The sequence below is a fragment of the Gorilla gorilla genome, chromosome 7 (genome assembly GCF_029281585.2).
Source record: "Gorilla gorilla gorilla isolate KB3781 chromosome 7, NHGRI_mGorGor1-v2.1_pri, whole genome shotgun sequence".
NCBI classification, from domain to species: Eukaryota; Metazoa; Chordata; class Mammalia; order Primates; family Hominidae; genus Gorilla; species Gorilla gorilla.
Window position 1 is genome coordinate 24,412,548 of NC_073231.2, and position 11,137 is coordinate 24,423,684.

General features: G+C 49.2%; 1 pseudogene; it reads left to right on the plus strand.

Annotated features, from left to right (window-relative positions):
* Positions 1 to 2,708: 2,708 nt before the first annotated feature.
* On the plus strand, positions 2,709 to 2,807 carry LOC115935638 (uncharacterized; annotated as a pseudogene).
* Positions 2,808 to 11,137: the final 8,330 nt, after the last annotated feature.

Consider the following 11,137-nt stretch of genomic DNA (forward strand, 5'->3'; position numbering starts at 1 on the left):
ACCAAACGACTTACCAAAGTGGCTCCCCCGTTTTCTATTTTCACTGGCAGTGTGCAGGAGTGGGGTTTTTTATAATGCCCAATAATCGGATTTATTCAGGAAGCAAGTAGCTTCCAGCTTATTTACTGAGCTTTTAAAGATATACTTAATGTCGTTTCTTAAGAAAAACCAGGTCTTTATTTACTATGAGACTCCAAGTGCTTTAATATAGTTGAATCTAAAGAAACATAAATTTTTCATTCTGCCTCTTAATTGCATGGGAAACTGCACTTATTAGGCATTCAGTTTAATGGCTATATAACACTTTATCATAAATATACCCATATTGTCTCTGTTGTTTAACATTTAGCATATTTTCAACTTTTGCTTACACTGTGATGAATTTGTTGGTACATAAATATTCATCTGTGTTCTGGGATATTTAAGAGACTTCCAAAAGTATAGGACAAAGAATATGAACACTACCAAAGCTCATTACTTATATTGGCTCCACTGCTTTAAAAAAGATTTATGACAGCCTTTGGTCTCACCATGATTTCATTGCACCCTTTCTAGCACTGGGTGTTCATTCTTGTTAAAACTCTAAAACCAGAAACACCTTAATTTTAAGAAAATTTTCTATTAGAGTAACATACGTAGAAAACTGCACAGATCATTAATGTGATAGCTTGATACATTTCCACAAAATAAGCACACCTGTGTAACAAGACCCAGGTTACTAGACAGGACATTTCCAGCCTCTCAGAGGTCCCCATCCTGTCCCCTTTCAGTGACTAACCATCTCCCCTTTCTCTCCAGAAACCACCATCCTGACTTGTAATAGGCAAAAAAAAAAAAAAAAACCTTGCAAATTTAATGCATAAAAAAGTATACTGTATTAAAGTAAACCAGGTTGTCATAGAATTCCAATATTTTTAAGTCATCTGTATTTCTTGTGGAAAGCCATGTACTTTGCAAAGATAGCTTTCTTCATTTTAAGGTCCCCAAATGGGTGGAGGACAGGGAGCCCACATGATTTCTACAATCCAGGAAATCTGACTCTGGCCTGCGGCCAGTGTGCCCTGGTGGTGCCCAGGATCCCTCTTGGGCAGCACCTGGGACTTCTTTCTTGCCATCTTGTCTAGGTAATGATGGGCTTTTTCCTGTCCCTCCTGTGTATCACCAAATCAAACTCCAGGGGATGCCAGTCCAAGACTGAAAGCCAGCAGCAGAGCTTTTACATGATGAATGGACCATTTCACCCAAGGCAGGACACTGCTAAACTCACCACTCCTGATCACTTTTTCTAGAGGTGGTGAGTTCCCTTTCTAGAACAGGATAGAATAAACACCTTAGGGGGCCATTGCTGTTTCCCCTGCAGACCTGTACAGAAGCCTGGAATGGGAAGCTCTGGCTTCTCAGCTTGAGGACAACAGGATCTTTTTCTTAGATCAGACCTGGCACTTTTCCCCAGCTCTGCCTTGTGGGCTCTGTTCCTGGTCTTCCCCTTGCTTTGAAAAATACAAATACCAACATACAGGAAGTGACATTAACACAAATTCAAGCAACCGGAGCTCTCTGGGGAGGCATTTAGTACTCTGCTGCTGCATGTAAAAAGAAGGAATAAGGAAGAGAGTTTTCCTCAAGAGCCCAGGAAAGATTCCAAGTGCATTGCTGTTGTCAGCATGAACCCCCATGCCCACCTCAGCCCACTATCCTCTAATATTGAAGATAGGGCAGGGGGAACATTACTGCCCGCTACCTGAGGTTCAGGGAGGCCAAGTAACTGACCTAGATTTAGTGGAAGAACTGGGATTGGAAGTCGGGAATGCCGATATCTAGTGGAGATTCCTTCTGTCACTCTGTGTTCCTGCTGTGCAGAAAGGTCCTCAGATTGTGGTAGCCTAACATGGAAAATCATGGGCTTTGGAGAACAGCAGATCCGAGACGAAATCTATGTTCTACCATTATGTTATGAGAATTTAGACAAGTTGTTTACTATCTCTGACCCTATTTATCATATAAATGGGGACAATAAACTGTTAAAGATTAAAAGAAAACACTATAAAATATCTACCAGAGTATCTGGGTTTGAATCCTGGCTTTGCCTTTTTCTAATTGATTGCGTGACAAACGGCAGAAATGTCATACAGTAGAAATGAGAGATGGGAGGTCCTCTGGGTGAGTGGGGAACTGTTTGATCTCATCGCCTCCATTTCTACATCTCTAATAATATACCTAAAAAAAAAAAAAAAAAAAAGCCTAGGGGCCAGGTGCAGTGGCTCACACCTATAATCCTAGTGCTCTGGGAGGCCAAGGCAGGAGAATGACTTGAGGCCAGAAGTTTGAGACCAGCCTGGGCAACATAACAAGACCCTGTCTCTACAAAAATAAAAATGAAAATTAGCCAAGCCTGGTGGCTTGTATCTGTGGTTCTAGCTACTCAGAAGGCTGAGGCAGGAGGATCTTTTGAGCCTAGGAGTTCAAGGTAGCAGTGAGCTATGATCATGCCGCTGCCCTCTAGCGCTGGCAACAGAACCAGACCCTGTCTCTAAAAGAAAAGGAACAACAAGTCTTATATTTTTATGATAAAATGAGTTCACAGCTTTGAGAGATTCAAGGCCCATGCCTCAATGACTATGTCATTTAGCCTTAGTTTCCTTATCTGTAAAGCAATCTGAGCAGGGATTATCTCTGTATCACCGGGTGATTGTAGACATCCAAAGTAGGTGCTCACTTCAGCAGCACATACATTAAAATTAGAATGATACAGAGAAGATTAGCGTGGCTCCTGCACAAGGATGACATGTTTAAAAAAAATTTTTTTTAAAGGAGAAAGAAAAAAAATCAAAAGTAGATGCAAACCATTTTATGATCTCATGATCTCAAAACAAAGGGAAAAGAGTAAGATTCCATGTCTCCTAGAAGAATTAGTGATCTTAAGTTGCCTTGAGTGTCCAGAGGAGGCTAATGTTTTATTGTGTCTGTCATGTGGCTGATGAGAGACGTTCTATTAATGATGGTACTGAAGCCAGATGTTAAGTAACTTGCCCAATTTCACATAGGTAGTGTGTGACCAGCCTGGCTTTAACTCATAGCTTGTCCTCCAAAGACTGTGGTTTTTTTGTTTGTTTTGTCTTTATATTGTAGGGTAAGAAGGTTATGACCAGGCCCTTAAGTGTTATCAGAGAAATAAGGTCAATGGCTATAAATGTGGGTATGCAAAATTTCTTAGTAGGATGGCTAACCTTAGGGCTACCAGAATTGTATTCCTAAGTAAAACTATTTCAGGAAAGACAGGCTTGGGACTGGCACCCTTTTCATAAGAGCAAAATAAAATACCAAACTCTTCTGACCTTGTAGTATCTTCTCTTCATGTCCACCACCACGACTCCTAACCATATTAAAAGAGAGGCCCCCAGAGAGCTGCCCTGAGGGTGGTCGGCATAGCAGCTGGAAGGTCTGATGCACCCACTAACCCAGAGGACCTCTCATTTCTGTTATATGACACCCAGCAATGAGCAGGTCTCAGAGGACAGGGATGGGTAGTTACTAGAGATGGGTAGTTACAGCCTGAGGACAAGACAAGATCCTGTGGCTCCTGAGGGACCCAGGAAGGCACAAGGAGCAAGTGTCAGCTTCAGAAGCCTTTCCTCTGCAGCTCCAGAAGCCTTTCCCCTGCAGGTCCCTGAGTCTTGGTGGCACAGCCCTGTCCCATCAGGGAGCGAGTGCCCTTCCCCCGAGGAGAAGCTCCAGGGAAAGCAGCCCTGGGCATCACCCCCAGGCAGCAGCTGCTCATGCCCGAGAGAGGGAGCCCACCTTCCCCAGCTGTGGCTGCTCCCTTAGACCCCGGGGCCCAGCCACCACTGCTCAGTTTGGTCACTGACAATGCTTACAGATTGTGTCACCAGTTATTCCAGAGCAAGAATTACCTCCCAGCTCAGTGCCCGAAAAAACGAGAGAGGGCTTGAATCCTAATCCATAGATAGGTGATTGACCACGTCATGGCATCTCCAGGAAGTTCTAATTTTTGAATAGATTTCTAGAAAGGACCAGATGTGTCCTTCTCAAGCTGTTCTCTCTTCTTCTCTTCCTCTTTCTCCCCCTCCCACTTCCTTTCCCCAAATCCAAACACTCAGGTGCTCAGAATGACAGAGACAGCTGTGCTGTAGCCCTTCGGGTTGGCTGGGGCAGCCTGGGTTTCTTTTGCTAGTTGGAGGACAAGGTGTCGAAGGCATATTGTAATCAAGTAGCAGCAACAGCTTCTACTCTAGAGATTTTTAGGCCCAGAAAGGACTGACTCTCCTCTCCCCTTTTTTTCTTTTGTTGAGACAGTCTCACTCTGTCGCCCAGGCCCAGTCTGGAGTGCAATGGCACTATCTCGGCTCACTGCAACTTCTGCCTCCCAGGTTCAAGCAATTCTCCTGCCTGAGCCTCCTGAGTAGCTGGGATTAACAGGCGTGAGCCATTACACCTGGCTAATTTTTATATTTTTAGTAGAGACGGGGTTCCACCATGTTAGCCAGGCTGGTTTCAAACCCTTGACCTCAAGTGATCTGCCCACCTCGGCCTCCCAAAGTGCTGGGATTACAGGTATGAGCCACCGCGCCCGGACTGACTCTTTTCTGAAGCCTGCCCTGGGACTGACCTGGCCCTGAACAGAAAGAAGATGCCCAGCAGCAGCAGCACCATCATGGACCCCAGCGTAAAGCCCTCATAAGTTTCAGGTCTGTGTCAGTTAGTGTACGTGGGGAAACTTAGAGTAGCCATAGGTGCAGGTATCCGTGTGTCTGAAGAGGCAGCAGTACTTTTAATCCTGTTACAGAAGTAAAATTAAAAGAAGAAAACGCACACACAAAAAACCTTGCAACTCTTGCTGCATTTCCATTACTTACCATCAGGTGTCAGTAGACCACACGGGAAGAGGGAGCTTTAAGAGCCGGTGTGCTCAAGTCCGTGCCTGGGGAGGCAGCGCCTCCTCCGTATTCCTGTGGATCTCTTAGTAGGAGTCATCCTAGGCACCTCCTTTCCCCGTGCCTGCTGCCCTCGTTCCACCCCTGGTCTGGTCTGCCCTTGTATTCCCAGCAATTCTACGCTGTAAGATGCCTTCTGTGTTCTCTGCAGGGCATCCCTCCCTGACTCAGCCTAGCAATGGCCGGAATTCATGCATTTGCTGTGTGCCAGCTTGCCCTAATCATCTGATTTACTTATCAAAACAGCTCTCTGACATATGCACAACTAGTTAAGCAGATTGACAGATCAGGAAGGGGCCTGGAGAGATGAAGGGCAGCTTCGTGGGATGCATACATGTGGACTTTACCTGGGCCGTTTCCCCAGAGGCAGAGCCATGAGGCAGAGGCGTGAGGCCACTCCTCTGTCCAAATCGTGCTAAATCACTGGGCTCTAAGTCGGCTCACAGGACAGCTTTTAATAGTTTCTGCTACCTCATGGCAAAGCCCAAAGGCTGACCTAATTCTTCCCAGCACAGTGCACAGGCAGAGGAGAGACAGCGATTATGCAGGAGGGCAGCCTCCTTCCTGCCCCAGAGGCCCTGGCCCCAAGCACGCCAGCTTTTTTGTCTTCTCCCAAATAAGTCATACTGGAAAGCTCTCTTGCCCTAGATTTAGGAGAGCAAATATCAGGAGGGTGCTACTTCTTTGGTCGCAATCCAGCCGGGCGTGGTGGCTCATTCCTGTAATCCCAGCAGTTTGGGAGGCTGAGGCAGGTGGATCACTTGAGGTCAGGAGTTTGAGACCAGCCTGGCCAACGTGGTGAAATCCCGTCTCTCCTAAAAATACAAAAATTAGCTGGACATGGTGGCGCACGCCTGTAATCCCAGCTACTTGGGAGGCTGAGGCACAAGAATTGCTTGAACCCAGGAGACAGAGGTTGCAGTGAGCCAAGGTCAGACCGCTGCACTCCAGCCTTGGTGACAGAGCGAGATTCTGTCTTCAAAACAAACAAATCCTACTCTACACTTAAGTCCAGGTTGAGTAGTGTCCCCTGCCAAAAACTATTTAAATCCTAACCCCCCACTACCCAGAATGTGACCTTATTTGGAACTAGGGTCATTGTAGATATTAGTTAAGATGAGGTCACACTGAAGTAGGGTGGGCCTCTAATCCAGTATGACTGGTGTCCTTATTTAAAAGCGGCCATGGGAAGACAGACGCCCTGTGTGAAGATTGGAGTGATGCAGCTACAAGCCAAGGAATGCTGAAGGTTGCCAGCAAACCACTGGAATCTGGGAGAGCTGCAGGAAATAGATTCTCCCTCACAGCCTGCAGGAGGAACCAACCTTGCTGACACTTTGATTTTCAGACTTCCAGAACTGTGAGAGAACATATTTCAGTTGTTGAAACCACCTGGCCTGTGGTTCTTGGTTACAGTAGCCCACCCGAGCAAAGGAATATAGTTCCTATTCCAATACCTTCTCTTCAGAGCCACGGGGTCTTCCCTGCGGCACGTCAGGACTGATGTCCCTGAGGGGCCCAGAAAGGCATAAGGAGCAGGTGCCAGCCCCAGAAGGCCTTTCCCTCTGGGCTCTAGAGTCTCAGGGGCACAGCTCTGTCCCCTCCAAGGAGAAGCTCTGGAGAAGGCAGCCCTGGGCATCACCCCCAGGTGGCAGCTTTGCATGTCCAAGCCCACCTTCCCCCACTCTGGCTGGGCCTGTAGACCCAAGGCTCCGGGTGCCAGTGCTGGGGGTTTGTTCACTGGTGGTCGAATGTCCAGAGCACTCACTCAGCGAACATTGAATTTAAGGCTGTCTTGCTCAGCCTAGGAGCTGTTTAGATTGGCCTTGTTTTATCTCAGCCGAGATAGATCTGCCCCACTAGGGCCCTAAGAGAGGCAGGTAGCCCAAGAGGTAATGTGGTCACGGCTGAGAAGGGACAGATAAAGGGGTTGGAGGGAGGAAGAAAGAAGGAAGCCATCCCTTCTTGAGCAAGGTCTGAGCATCAGGAGGCCCGGAGGGGGCTACCTGGTGTTTTTCTCTCACCTGACCTTACCCCTTTTTTGTGGGGGCAGGTGCCGGGACTTAACCCTTTCTAGAGGCACCTTGGGTCTTAGCGAGGAAAGAGTACGTTGAATATTATTGACAGGTGTTTTACATACACTTTCTCATGCCCACCCTGTAACGACTGATTCCTGTTTCACAGATGAGAAAACTGAGGTTTGGGCTAGATAACCAAAGTCCGACGGCACGCTAGGTCTCACCACCAGTCTCCATAGCTGCTCCTGCTCCGTCTGGTTCCCAAACCCCAGCTTTTAGAACAGAATCCTCCTGTTTATGGTGTTGGTTTTGACTTCTCTTGTGGAGAAGCTCTGGATTTTAAGGTGGAGCCTCATGGGTGACCCTAGAGCAGCCAGCTGGGACTCTCTGTCACAGGGGAGCCTGGCGCTAAGCATCTTTATCACCAAGGTCACTGCTGATCGTTATCAAAACCACCAAATGCCCCATCCTCCTCCTGCGACCTGCCCAACAGCCTGGGGCTCCTGTAAGTGAGCTGCTGTTAAACAAAGGGCTGCTCGTGCCGCCCTCCCCCCACCCAGGGCCCAGCGGGGACAGCAGGTATCTAAGCAAATGGGAACGGAACCGCAGCTGCCACCCAGCACATTAAACACTCTGTTTTCTTAATTCCCCCTCCCTGCTAAGTGCTGATTACCGGGTCTGCCTGGGGCCTGATCCTTCCAGCCACCTGACTTCAGCCAGTGGGGCATCCAGAGAACGAGAGCAGCTGGCGGGTCGCACTTCAGGCGGGGCAGCAGATGCAAGACACTGATTATTCTGGGAGGGCTGCACCCAGGGACCAGCATTTGCACTTCAAAGGGGGACGGGCCCCTGTGCCCCACTCTTGGGACCTGGGTCTATTCTGGGGAAAATCATGTTGCCTTGAGTGAGTTACCCACCCGGGCCCCACCCCCTTCTTAACAGAGGGCGGTTTAAACAACCTCTCGGAGTTCACGGGCACTCGCTAGACACTCCCCGGGACCCTCCCCCGTCTGGCAGCTCTCCTTTTCATGGGGTTTGCCCCTATCTGAACGGAGCAGGAGGGACTCGGGCGTTTAGCAAGCCCCAAACCTGTGCTTGCACTCTTGAATCTCAGTCCTCCCAATGCCCCTTTTAATGGATTGAATTGTGTCCCCGCAAAAGACATGTTGATGTCCTAACTCCCAGGATTTCAGAATGTGACCTTGTTTGGAAATAGGGTCATTGCAGATGTAATTAGTTAAGAGGAAGTGACTCTTAATCCGATAGGACTGATGTCCTTATAAGAAGAGAGACCCAGAGGGGGAAACACCGCATAAAGACACAGAGACAGGGAAGAGATAGCCATGCAGACAGAGGCGAAGATGGGAGTGATGTGAATACAAGCCAAGGAACACCTGGGGCCACCAGAAGCTGAAACAGGCGAGGAAGAAATCTCCCCTGGAGCCTTCTGGGGGAACGGAGCCCTGGACCAAACACCTCGATCTTGAACTCTCAGCCCCTGGAACTGGGAGAGAATTAATTACTGTTGTTATAAGCCACGTGGTCTGTGTAACTCATTATGGCAGCCCTAGGAAACTGACAGACCCCTGAACTTCGTGGCAAAGCGTCACAAGGATCTCGCTATGGCGTGATGCCACCCTGAAGCATGGCTGCGATAACCAGCCCCAGGGCTCGCACCCCTCACCCACTCCCCATTTCCCTCCTCCACCCCCACTCGTTGTAATTAAGCCCCGAAGTGACTAAGGAGTAACCAGTGCCCTGAGACCCCATCCCTAAATGGACAGATTGGACTGGACGCAAAGACCACCCCTTCTCTCCCCGCAGGGCAGGCGTTGCTGGCTTCCCTTCCACTCAGGGCCTCTGAGAGATAACAGGGCCCGTCACTGTGCCTGCCCTTCAGGGAGACATAAAGCGGGAGGAACCCCATCTCATGCTAACCCCGCTCCCAGCTCCCCCCACCCCCAGGGTGCTGGGGGTCTTCATGGCCTCCGTGTGCCTCACTGGCCTGTGACAGGGAAAGCCCTCAGCTCTCCTGGCCACCTCCCCCATGGTCGCAAGTCTTTCCTCTCTTCTCTCTGTCGAGTACAGTAGCCTGGAAACAGCCGCTTTCTCTGTCGTTTACTGCCTAGAATGGCCTCGCCAGGCAGCCCAAGTCCTTTCTGGATCACCATGACCCTGTGGGTAGGAGGAGCTGGGCCCCTGGAGGTCAAGGGGTTTGCTCAAGGCCAATTGGGAGAACTGGCCTTGAACTCCTAGGAAGTCTGACTCCGCATCCAGAGCCCTTCCTGCCCTCGTACTGAGCACCTCCAGGGGCCAGTGGGTGCTGGGTTGGCTTCTGGGGCCGATGCATTGAAGGGTAAGATGGGGCCACCTGTCAGGGGTCACCTACAGCTGAGCTGGCTCTCAGTAAGGAGCCTGGCTCTTGGGCAACCCACAGAACAACTACAAGCAGCCACCTCCGCCCTAGCCCTCTTCCCTCACCAGCCCAGACTCTGGCTGGACGCCGAGGCACATGGGAGACATTCAAGCAAGGTTCCTTCTCCCCGACAGTTTGCTTCCTGGCGGCGAGTGTCCACAAATCTCTACACAGTTGGCTGTGGGGCAGGAGGAGGTGCGTGAATGTAGCCCATGCTGCAGCTTGGCCCGGGATGTGAGGTTTGGTTTTAGTGCCATCCATGGAGGGCTTGGGGGATGGGGACTGGTGAGAGACTCTGCCACATCCATTAGGCTTTGGTTTGTGGGGCAGGGTTCAGAGGCCGGGGGCGTGGCAATGATGAGTGCAGAGAAGAGGGGAGAGAAAGGAGGGCGTGGGGGGACGCGGGGGTGACCCGGATTCCCCTCCAGGGTGAGGCTTTCACTCCCCAGCTGTCGAGAGTGCAGAGCTGCGTCCCTCTTTGAGGCTTGCCCTGGCCCAGGCACACATCCATCCCAGCTTGGGGAGGGGGCCCAGGCACTGGCTGGGTGTGGGGTTGGAGTAAGGGTGGGGACGTCAAGGCCTAGCCCTCCCATCTCACCCCGGGTGAGGAGCAGCTGAGCCCTCCGTTGTGACTGCCCCGTGGTGAACTCACCTCTCTACCCATCCTTCTGACTTCTTTTCCCCAAGGTCTTCCCCAAGGTGTAGCCAGAAAAGCTTTCCTCAGACAGGTCTGCGCCCGGAAACTTCTTCCCTCAGACAGGTCTGTGCCCGGAAACTTCTTCCCTCAGACAGGTCTGCGCCCTGAGTCCTCATCCGCATCACAGGCACTTCTGGGAGGTTAGCAGGTGCCCTGGTGCCCGTGGGGGTGAGGATAAAACGAAAGAATGGAAGGAAAGCAGCACCTTCCATATGCGGACACCCTTCAGCCCCTTCCACCCACATCCACACATACACACACACACACACACACACACACCTACCCTCATGTATACACACACACACAAATGCATACACACATATACATATACACACACAGGTATGCACATACATATACACATACCCACATGCACACTCACACCTACCCCCATGTATACACACATACACACAAATATTCATATATACACACACAGATGCACACATGTACACATACACACACACCTACCCCCATGTATACACACACACAAATACATACACACACATATACATATATATACACACATACACACAGATATGCACATATATACACATACACCATACAGGCACACCTACCCCCATTTATACACGCACACATACACATATACCTATACAGATATACACACACATACACACAGATACACATGTACATACATGTACATACATACACCTACCCCCATGTATACACACATATACAAATACATACACGCATACATATATATACACACAGATATACACATACATACACATACACACACACACACCTGTCACCCCACACACATACATACACATATACATATACATACGTACACACATACACACAGATATATACACATATACACACAGATATGCACATAATACACATACACACACTCACACCTACCCCCATGTATACACACAGATACACACAATACATACACACATACACATATACATATATACACATACACATTCACATACATACACTCAACCCACCCCCATATATGCACACAATTTACATAAACATATGCATGCATAAACATATATATACATACTCACACCCACACATACACACATGC